Genomic DNA, 12282 nt, shown 5'->3' on the forward strand with positions numbered 1-12282 from the left:
AAAAAAAAAAAAAAAAAAAAAAAAAAAAAAAAAAAAAAAAAAGAAAAGGGCACAGAGTTTACATATGTGTGTGTGTGTATATATATATATATATATATCCCTACACACACACACACACACACACACACATGAATATATATACAGGGTGATTGCCACAATTAAGTGAGATAATACATGTAACTGCATTAAACTTTAGTTATTAATACTCAATATTAGAGAAATGTGAGCCTTAAGAGATGAATGACCTTGATACTTAAACAAAAACTATAGTATTGGCATAATCAATATCTACCTTATTATTAAAATCCAAAGAATAATATCAGCATTATACCTCTGAATATTAATATTTTTAATAAAATGCAATAGTTATGTTCTATCTCTAATTGTAAACCTTTGTATTGAACCTATGGATTACATCTCCCTGTGAATACAACACATACTTATTGTTTAAAATATGCTGAGGCACCTGGGTGTCTCAGTTGGTTAAGGGGCGAGCTCTTGATTTCAGCTCAGGTCATGATCTCAGGGTCCTGGGATCAAGCCTCATGTTAGGCTCTGCGCTCAGCAGGGAGTCTGCTTGGGATTCTCCCTCTCCCCTGCCCCTCCTCCCCATGCTTGCTCGCTCGGTCTCTCTCTCTCTCGCTCTCAAATACATAAATAAACCTTTAAAAATATGCTTACTGAAGCATTCTCTGTATAATTTTTCTTTTGGTTTGTTGTTCATAGAGGTTTCATGGTAATACTTTACATTAAATATGTTCAAATTACATATTCAAACTATAATTGCACTTTGTCTTTTGGACATACATTTCAGTTCAGCTTTTTCTTCCTCTATTGCATTACATTCAGTTACTACTATTACCTCCTGTCTTCATCATTCACTATTTGTGTGACCTTTGGTGGTTACTTAATCCCTCTGAAACTCAGGCTCTTAGTTTTTTACAAAAGACATATTAATAGTATCTAACTCACAAATATGTGATGGAAAATGAGTTTTGAAAATTGGTAGCATAATATCTGGCACAGAGCTATTACTCAAGAAATGTGCTTATTCCATGATTTTCTCTAGGATTAGCCCCACGTTATTAGTCAATAATATCAATCAGAAACTAGCATTACTGCTGAACATTTTTTATTATTGTTATGTTAATCACCATACCTTACATCATTAGTTTTTGATGTAGTGTTCCATGATTCATTGTTTGTGTATAACACCCAGTGCTCCATGCAGAATGTGCCCTCTTTAATACCCATCACCAGGCTAACCCATCCCCCCACCCCCATCCTCTCTAGAACCCTCAGTTTGTTTCTCAGAGTCCATAGTCTCTCATGGTTTGTCTCCCCCTCCGATTTCCCCCCCTTCATTCTTCCCCTCCTGCTATCTTCTTCTTCTTCTTTTTAACATATAATGTATTATTTGTTTCAGAGGTACAGGTCTGTGATTCAACAGTCTTGCACAATTCACAGTGCTCACCATAGCACACACCCTCCCCAATGTCTATCACTCAGCCACCCCATCCCTCCCAACCCCCCACCACTCCAGCAACCCTCAGTTTGTTTCCTGAGATGAAGAATTCCTCATATCAGTGAGGTCATATGATACATGTCTTTCTCTGATTGACTTATTTTGCTCAGCATAATACCCTCCAGTTCCATCCACATCATTGCAAATGGCAAGATTTCATTCCTTTTGATGGCTGCATAATATTTAATGAGAGATTGTTGCCATATTGTAGGAAGGAACTTTTGTCTGAATGAAAGGGAGAAGTCTGAGAGGTGATAGTTGAAATCCCTCTGACAGTTTATTCTTAAAAATAATTAGAGATGACTGAGGAAACTGAGAGCTGGATTCCCCCTCTTCTAGGTACTTTTGTCACAGAGAGACAATGAGAGTAGAACCTTCTGAAAAAGGACCATATGATAGGTGGAGATCAATGAGACTATGTCACTGGGTGGGTTAGATGAATTAAAAAGTAGAGTAACTTGGGGCGCCTGGGTGGCTCAGTCATTGAGCGTCTGCCTTCGGCTCAGGTCATGGTCCCAGGGTCCTGGGATTGAGCCTTGCATCAGGCTCCCTGCTCCATGGGGAGCCTGCTTCTCCCTCTCCCACTCCCCCTGCTTGTGTTCCCTCTCTCGCTGTGTCTCTCTGTCAAATAAATAAATAAAATCTTTAAAAAAAATAGAGTGACTTGATAATGTAGTAGATTACATCTGGCTCTGCTATTTAATAGTTTTGAGATCTTTGTCAAGGTACTTAATCTCTGTAAACCCATCTCCTGATATTTAAACAGTGAATAGGAATATTATGTAATGAATAAATAATATATTTCATGTACAATACTTTTCATATATCAGTTATTCAACAAAAATACCAATAATGTAACTTTTATCATTTCAACTCATCTATCCATTAAAGAAATCAACACCCTATTGACACACACTTTTTTCTCATTAATAAAAATCTATGACCCAGCCTCCTTCTAATGAGTTCCTAAAGGCAGTCTTGATATTTGGACATTTAAGAAATTGCATTTATCTAAGAAATTTAAATACAGACCATCAATAATATACTTTTAAATTATGTTTTTGTTAAAATATGTTTTGTCAAAGAACACCAGTTGTCAAACTTTTAGTTTATTTTGAGTTATATACTTGAGAAATAATCTATATATAAATAAGTTGTGAAATTCTCACTTTTTAATTATCCTCTATTATGCCTCACATTGGTAGTCATATTTGCCTGTTTTGTTCGCTGCTGTATATCCAGAAAGTACAGCAGTGCTTGGCACATAGTAGGATCTTAATAAACACTCATCAAATGAATTCATTCAGACTGAATTCTCCCTAAAGCATACAAATAAATAATTTCAAAATACAAATATATAATAATTCTGAGACTACTGATGAATTTCTAGCAAAATAATTGAAGTTACTAAGAATACATGTATATGAAGAAATCACAAATATATCTTAGATGACTGTTGATCCATGTTTCTAAACCCAATTTCATTGTGGGAAGGGGGTTCTCCATACCTCCAACAGGCAATTCTCCAACACTAGCTGGGTGTCAAACCATTTGACTTAATTCTGACACTGTCTACCTAAATGTAGCATAAGATCCACAGGTTAAGTGTTCAGTCCTACAAGACTGCCCTCCCCACTTAAGACACCAATTATAAGCTGTGCTTCTGACCAAGTGGCTATAGATTGAAGGTTCCAATGACCCCTTTCTTGGACTTCTGGTGCCAGTCACAAGTCCAGGTTGTTACCTGTACTTCTGACTGAGTGGCTATAAATCAGAGGGTCCCCCATCCTCTGGTTTGATAAATTTGCTAAAGCAGCTCACAGAACTCAGACAAACATTTTACTTATTAGATCACTGATTTATTATAAAAGGATATAACTTGGGAACAACCAAATGGAAGAGATGCCTAGAGCATGGTATGGGGAAAGGACATGGAGCTTTTCTGCACTCTCTGGTGTGTTACTCTCTCAGTCCCTCCACTTTTCTCCAACCTGGAAGTTCTCTTAACCCCATTCTTTTGGGTTTATATGGACACCCCATTACATAATCTTGGTTGATTAAATATTTGGCCATTGGCTATCAACTCAAACTCCAGCCCCTCTCACCTCCCAGGAGGTCAGGGGATGAGACTAAAAGTTCCAACTACCTAATCATATGGCTGGTTTCCTTGGAAAACCACCCCCACTCCCCACCCCTACTTTAGGTATAATACAAAAGACACCTCATTGACAAAACAAAAGACACATTAGCAGCTCTCCTCACTTAGGTATTTCCAAGGGTTTTAGAACCTTTGTTCCAGAAACTGGGATGAAGAGTAAATGTATATCTCTTGTTATGAATCACAATATCACAACCCAATATTTTGTTCATTTTAAAAACATACTGCAAACCTCTGTGCATGTCTTTATTATTTCAGATACATAAAAAACATTAAAGAGAAAACAAGTAGATCCTTAGTTCAGAAAACTGAGAGGCTACTAAGCAACTCAGCAAAATTTCTGCACAATTATAATTCATCCCCAGAGTGATCCTACAGTGAAAGTTCCATTATTTTGAGTGAAAGCTGGTACTTACCATAATGGAAGTTTTCTTAGGCCACATTCCATAGACTCTTATTATTTACTTCCCATCCTCTCTTTTATCTTATTTATCCTTTACCATAAGTATTGGGCTCTTCAAGAAAGAATTTAAACAATATTATACCTGCATTTTATTATTATTATTTTTAACTTTTTACTTCTATATAATTAACATAGAGTGTTACATTATTTCAGGTGTACAATATAGTAATTCAACAATTCTATACCTTACTCATTGCTCTTCATGATTAGTGCACTCTTAATCCCTTTCACTTATTTCACCCATTTCCCACACCACCACCTCCCCTCTGGTAACTACCAGTTTGTTTTCTGTATTTAAGAGTCTGTTGTGGTTTTGTTGTTGTTGTTGTTTGTCTCTTTTTTTCTTTGATCGTTTGTTTTCTTTCTTAAACTCCACATGAGTTAAATCATATACTATTTGTCTTTCTCTAACTGACATATTTCACTTAGCATTCTACCCTCTAGATCCAACCATGTTGTTGCAAATGTCAATACTTCATTCTTTTTTATGGCTAATATCCCATTGTGTATATATACTACATATGCTTTATCCATTCATTTATCAGTGGAAACTTGGGTTGCTTCCATATTTAAGCTATTCTAAATAATGGTGCAATAAACATATGGGAGCATATATATTTTTGAATTAGAGTGTTCATTTTCTTTGGGAAAATATCCAGTGGTGGAATTTCTGGATCATATAGTAATTCTGTTATTATTTTTTTGAGGATCTTACAAAATGTATTCCACAGTGGCTAAATAAGTTTTCATTCCCACCAACAATGCACCAAGTTCTTTTTTTTTATATCCTCACCAACACTCGTGTCTTCTGTTTTGGATTTTAATCATTCTGACAGGTATGAGGTGATATTTCATTGTGATTTTGATTTGTATTTCCTTGATGAGGAGTGATGTTGAGCATCTTTTCATTTGTCTGTTGGACATCTGTATGTCTTTTGTTTGTTTTGCCAAAATATCTGTATATGACTTCTGCCCATTTTTAATTGGATTGTTTGTGAGAGTTGAGTTGTATAAGTCTTTTTAATATATATTTTGGATATTAACCTCTTATTAGATATATCATTTGCAAATATCTTCTCACATTCAGCAGGTTGTCTTTTTGTTTTGTTGATTATTTCCTTTGCTGCGCAGAAGCATTTTTTTACTTAAATGTAGTCCCAATAATTTATATTTGCTTTTGGTTCTTTTGCCTTAGGAGACACATATATAAAAATGTTGCTCTGGCCAATATCAGAGAAATTATTGCTTGTGATCTCTTCTAGAATTTCTATGGTTTCAGGTCTCACATTTAGTCCTTTAGTCCATTTGGAGTTTATATTTGTGTATATTATAAGACAGTGGTCTAGTTTCATTTTTTGCATTAGCTGTCCAGTTTCCCAACATCATGTGTTTTCCCCATTGTATATTCTTGCCTCCTTTGCTGTATATTAATTGACCATATAATTTTGTGGTTATTTCTGGGCTCTCTGTTCTGTTCTATTGATTTGTATCTATCTTTGTGCCAGAAACATACTATTTTGATTGTTGTATAATTTGAGATCTAGGATTGTGATGCTTCCAGTTTTGTTCTTTTTCAAGGATGCTTTAGGCATTCAAGGTCTTTTTTGGTTTTATATAAATTTTAAAATTATTTGTTGTAGTTCTGTAAAAAATGATGTTGGTATTTTGATAGGGATTCTATTAAATCTGTAGATTGCTTTTGGTAGTATGGGCATCTTAACAATATTTTTTTCTCCCAATCCATGAGCATGGAAAACCATTCCATTTGTTTGTGTCATCTTCAATTTCTTTCACCAATGTTTTATAGTTTTCAGAGTACAGGTCTTTCACCTCTTTGATAGGTTTATTCCTAGGTGTCATATTATTTTTGGTGCAATTGTAAATAGGATTGCTTTCTTAATTTCTTTTTCTGCTGCTTCATTATTGGTGTATAGAAATGCAACAGATTGGGGGTGCTTGGGTGGCTCAGTTCGTTAAGCGACTGCCTTTGGCTCAGGTCATGATCCTGGAGTCCTGGGATCGAGTCCCGCATCGGGCTCCCTGCTCAGCGGGGGGTCTGCTTCTCCCTCTGCCCTCTTCCCTCTCATGCTCTCTGTCTCTCATTCTCTCTCTCTCAAATAAATAAAATCTTTAAAAAAAAAAAAAAGAAATGCAACAGATTGGGTGCCAGGGTGGCTCAGTCAGTTAAGCATCTGCCTTTGGCTCAGGTCATGATCCCAGGGTCCTGGATCGAGCCCTACATCTGGCTCCCTGCTCCTCGGGGAGCCTGCTTCTCCCTCTCCCTGTGCCTGCCACTCCCCCTGCTTGTGCTCTCTCTCTCTGACAAATACATAAATAAAATATTTTTTAAAAAAGAAATGCAACAGATTTCTGCACATTGATTTTGTATCCTGTGATTTTACTGAATTTGTTCGTCAGTTCTAGCAGTTTTTTGGTGGAGTCTTGATCTGCAAATAGTGTGAGTTTTACTTCTTCCTTACCAATTTGGATGCCTTTTATTTCTTTTTGTTGTTATGATTGCTGTGGATAGGATGCCCAGTACTAAGTTGAAAAAAAACTGGTGAGAATAGACATCTTGTCTTATTCCTGACCTTAGAGGGAAAGCTCTCAGTTTTTCCCCATTAAGGATAATGTTAGCTTGGGTTTTTCTTATGTGGTCTTTATTATGTTGAGTTACATTCCCTCAAAACCTACTTTGTTTTGAGGGTTTTTTTTTTTTTTAAATCATGAATAGATGTTGTACTTTGTCAAGTACTTTTTCTGCATATATTGAAATGATCATATGGTTTTTATCCTTTCTCTTATTGATGTGATGTATCACATGATTGATTTGCAAATATTAAACCAATCTTTCATCCCAGGAATAAATCCCACATAATCATGGTGAATAAAAAGTGGAGCATACACTTTTAAACACATTTTTAAATGTACTATTAGATTTGGGTTGGTATAATTTTCTTCAAGATTTTTGCATCTATGTTCATCAGAGATATTGACCTGCAGTTCTCCTTTTGTTCTAATGACTATTTTTAGTTTTAGTATCAGGGTAATGCTGGCCTCATAGAATGAATTTGGATACTTTTCTTTCTCTTGTATTTTTTAAAATAATTTGAGAGGAAGGCATTAACTCTTTTTTTAATGTTTAATAGAATTCATCTGTGAAACCATCTGGTCTTAGATTTGGTTTGTTGGGAGTTTTTAAATTACTGATTTAATTTCATTGTTGCTAATCTGTCTATTCATATTTTCTATTTTTTATGATTCAGTTTTGAGAGGTTATATGATTCTAGGAATTTATCCATTTCTTCTAGGTTATCTAATTTGTTGGCATGTAATTTTTCATAATATTCTCTTATAATCTTTTGTATTTATGTGAATTTGGCTGTTTTTTCTCCTCTTTCATTACTGATTTTATTTATTTGAGTCTCCTCTCTCTCTCTATCCCTCTCTCCCCCTTCTCTCTGTTGATGAGTCTGGCTAAAGTTTTATCAAATTTGTTGATCTTTTCAAAGAACCAGATTTTGGTTTCATTGATTTGTTCTATTGTGGGGTTTTCTTTTTTTTAGCTTATATTTATTTTTTTCTGCTCTAATATTGTTTTTCCTCCAAATTTTTATTTGAATTCTAGTTAGTTAACATGCAGTAAAATATTAATTTTAGGAAATAGAATTTAGTGATTCATCACTTACATACAACACCCAGTGCTCATCACAAGTGCCCTCCTTAATACCTATCACCTATTTAACCCATCCCCCCACCCACCTCCACTCTAGTAACCTTCAGTTTGTTCTCTATAGTTAAGAGTCTGTTTCTTGGTTTGCCTCACTTCCCCCTCCCTGCCATGTTTATTGCTCATTAAAATCATATGGTATTTGTCTTTCTCTGACTGCCTTATTTCCCTTAGCAGAATACTCTCTAGCTCCATCCACGCCCTTGCAAATGGCAAGATGTCATTCTTTTTTATGGCTGAGTAATATACCATTTTATCTTTATACCACATCTTTATCCATTCATCAGTCAATTGACATTTGGGTTCCTTCCATAATTTGGCTACTGCTGATAATTTTGTTATAAATATTAGGGTGCATGTATCCCTTCAAAAAAAAAAAAAAACCTTCAGTATTTTTGTATCCTTTGGGTAAATACATAGTAGTGCAATTTCTTAATTATAGGATAGTTCTACTTTTTACTTTTTGAGGAACTTCCATACTGTTTTCCAGAAAGGCTATACCAGTTTGCATTCCAGTAACAGTGTAAGAGGGTTCCCCTTTCTCCACATCCTTGCCACACCTATTATTTCCTGTGTTGTTAATTTTAGCCATTCTGACTGATGTGAAGTAATATCTCATTGTAGTTTTGATTTGTATTTCCTTGATGATGAGTGATGTTGAGCTTCTTTTCATGTATCTGTTAGCCATCTGGGTGTCTTCTTTGGAAAAATGTCTATTCATGTCTTCTGCCCATTTCTCAACTTCATTGTTTTTTCGGTGTTGAGTTTGATAAGTTCTTTATAGATTTTGGATACTAACCCTTTATTTGATATGTCATTTGCAAATATCTTCTCCCATTGCATAGGTTGCCTTTTAGTTTTGTTGTTTCCTTTGCTATGGAGAAGCTTTGTATTTTGATGAAGTCCCAGTAGTTTATTTTTGTTTTTATTTCCCTTACCTCAGGGGACATATCTAGTAAGAAGTTGCCATGGCTAATGTCAAAGAAGTTGCTGCCTGTGTTCTCCTCTAAGATTTTCATGGTTTCCTGTCTTACATTTAGTTAGTCCCTCTCATTTTCCCAGCCAATGGCTTTGGGAAAGTGTTCTCCTTGTGCATATCCCTGTATGCTCCACTTTTTATCACGTTTCTCTGCAACCAGGGCTCCCTCCCTTCCACAGCACCAAAGATCTCTTTCTCCCCCAAACCACACCTCTGTACTTCCTACCTTCCTCAGTGTGGCACCTTCTCTCCTTTTAGTTGTGTGTCGGTTCTCAGGTTGATTCCTTGGGTATTCAGAATGATTTTATAATTATCTGGTAGTGTTTGAGGGATGAGACAAGCCTAGGGTCCTCCTACTACACTGCCATCTTAACTCTCTCCCCTACATTAACATATTTGTGAGACATCTAAATAAACTCTCTAGATAGACATAAATAAGAATAAGAACAGGATTTTTTTTTTTTTTTTTACCTAGAAGAGTTCTAAGTATCTATAAAATCAAGAGCAAACCTAATACTAAGGTTGAAACATTAAAAACAATTTGTAGACAAATTGTCTATGTTAACAATTATTGCACATTGAACATAAACTACATTTTCTTAACTTTAGTGTCTAGACAGGGGTGTTTGTTATCACCACTTTTTTTTCAACAATGCTCTGAAATCCTAATCAGTAATTTAAGGTAAGAAAAAAATTAGTTATGGAACTGGAAAGGGTAATATGATTTTACACATAGATACTCAAAACAATTTATGGATAAATCATAGAATTAAGTAAAAGGTTCTGTAAGGTGGTTAGATATAAATCTCTATACAAAATCAAATTGTATTTCTATATACCAAAAATTAACAGGAATAAAATATAATTTTAAAAAAGTATTTGAGAAATCTATACCTTCAATGCCATCCTGATCAAAATTCCAATGACATTTTTCAAAGTGCTGGAATAAACAATCTTAAAATTTGTATGGAATCAGAAAAGACCCCGAATCGCCAGGAAATGTTGAAAAAGAAAAACAAAGCTGGGGCATCACGTTGCCCAATTTCAAGCTATATTACAAAGCAGTGATCACCAAGACAGCATGGTACTGGCACAAAAACAGACATATAGACCAATGGAACAGAATAGAGAACCCAGAAATGGACCCTCAACTCTATGGTCAAATAATCTTTGACAAAGCAGGAAAAAATATGCAATGGAGAAAAGACAGTCTCTTCAATAACTGGTGCTGGGAAAATTGGACAGCCACATGCAGAAGAATGAAACTCAACCATTCTCTAACACCATACACAAATATAAACTCAAAATGGATGAAAGACCTCCATGTGAGACAGGAATCCATCAAAATCCTAGAGGACAACATAGGCAGTTACCTCTTTGACATCAGCCACAGCAACTTCTTTCAAGACACATCTCCAAAAGCTAGTGAAACAAAAGCAAAAATGAACTTTTGGACTTCATCAAGATAAAAGGCTTCAGCACAGCAAAGGAAACAGTCAACAAAACAAAGAGGCAACCACAGAATGGGAGAAGATATTTGCAAATGACACTACTGACAAAGGGCTGGTATCCAAGATCTATAAAGAACTTCTCAAACTGAACACCCAAAAAACAAATAATCAAGTCAAAAAATGGGCAGAAGATATGAAAAGACACTTCTCTGAAGAAGACATACAAATGGCTAACAGACACATGAAAAAATGTTCATCATCATTAGCCATCAGGGAAATTCCAATCAAAACCACACTGAGATACCACCTTACACCAGTTAGAATGGCAAAAATGGACAGGGAAAGAAACAACGAATGTTGGAGAGGTTGTGGAGAAAAGGGAACCCTCTTACACTGTTGGTGGGAATGCAAGTTGGTACAGCAACTTTGGAAAACAGTTTGGAGGTCTCTCAAAAAATTAAAAATAGAGCTACCCTATGACTCAGCAATTACACTCCTGGGTACTTACCCCAAAGACACAAATGTAGTGAAAAGAAGGGCCATATGCACCCCAATGTTCATAACAGCAATGTCCACAATAGCCAAACTGTGGAAAGAGCTGAGATGCCCTTCAACAGATGAATGGATAAAGAAGATGTGGTCCAGGGCACCTGGGTGGCTCAGTCATTAAGCGTCTGCCTTCGGCTCAGGTCATGATCCCAGGGTCCTGGGATTGAGCCCCGCATCGGGCTCCCTGCTCAGCGGGAAGTCTGCTTCTCCCTCTCCCACTCCCCCTGCTTGTGTTCCCTCTCTCGCTGTGTCTCTCTCTGTCACATAAATAAATAAAATCTTAAAAAAAAAAACAGACTTTAAAAAAAAAAAAGAAGATGTGGTCCATATATACAATGGAATATTACTCAGCCATCAGAAAGGATGAATACCCAACTTTTACATCAACATGGATGGGACTGGAGGGGATTATGCTCAGTGAAATAAGTCAAGCAGAGAAAGTCAATTGTCATATGGTTTCACTTATTTGTGGAACATAAGGAATAGCATGGAGAACATTAGGAGAAGGAAGGGAAAAATGAAGGGGGGAAATTGGAGGGAGAGATGAACCATGAGAGACTATGGACTCTGAGAAACAAACAGGGTTTTAGAAGGGAGGGGGTGGGGGCATGGGTTAGCCCGGTGATGGGCATTAGGGAGGGCACGTACTACATGGAGCACTGGGTGTTATACAAAAACAATGGATCGGACACCAAGCTGAACCGTACCAGCAGCCACCATGAACAGCAACGGCAATATCCAATGCAGCCAACCTGCCCTGTGCAGCCTCCTGAGAACCCAGTGTACCCTCAGACCTTGCATCTTCCTCATGCTCCACCCTATACTGATGCTCCACCTGCCTACTCAGAGCTCTATCGTCCGAGCTTTGTGCACCCAGGGACTGCCACTGTCCCCACCACGTCAGCTGCATTTCCTGGCGCCTCACTGTATCCTCCCATAGCCCAATCTGTGGCTGTTGGACCTTTAAGTTCCACAATCCCTATGGCTTATTATCCAGTTGGTCCCATCTATCCACCTGGTTCAGCAGTGCTGGTGGAAGGAGTATAATGCAAGTGCCAGATTTGGAGCTGGGGCTACCACTGGCAACATTCCTTGTCCACCCCCTGGATGCCCTCCCAACGCTGCTCAGCTTGCAGTCATGCAGGGAGCCAATGTCCTCATAACTCAGCGGAAGGGAAACTTCTTCACGGGTGGCTCAGATGGTGGCTACACCATCTGGTGAAGAACCAAGGCCACCTCTGTGCCAGGAAAGACATCACATACCTTCAGCACTTCTCACAATGTAACTGCTTTAGTCATATTAACTTGAAGTTGCAGTTTAGACACATGTTGTTTGGGTGTCTTTCTGGTGCCCAAACTTTCAGTCACTTTTCAAACTTAATAAGGATCCATGTAATGGTAGCAGTACCTCTTTAAAGCATTTTGAG

The 12282-nt window shown here is 37.0% G+C and overlaps 1 pseudogene; it reads left to right on the forward strand.

The window, feature by feature from the left end:
• Window positions 1-12077, forward strand: part of LOC110576153 — an 89935-nt pseudogene extending 77858 nt beyond the window's left edge.
• The last annotated feature ends 205 nt before the right edge of the window (window positions 12078-12282 follow it).

Source organism: Neomonachus schauinslandi, chromosome X (assembly GCF_002201575.2).
Source record: "Neomonachus schauinslandi chromosome X, ASM220157v2, whole genome shotgun sequence".
NCBI lineage: Eukaryota > Metazoa > Chordata > Mammalia > Carnivora > Phocidae > Neomonachus > Neomonachus schauinslandi.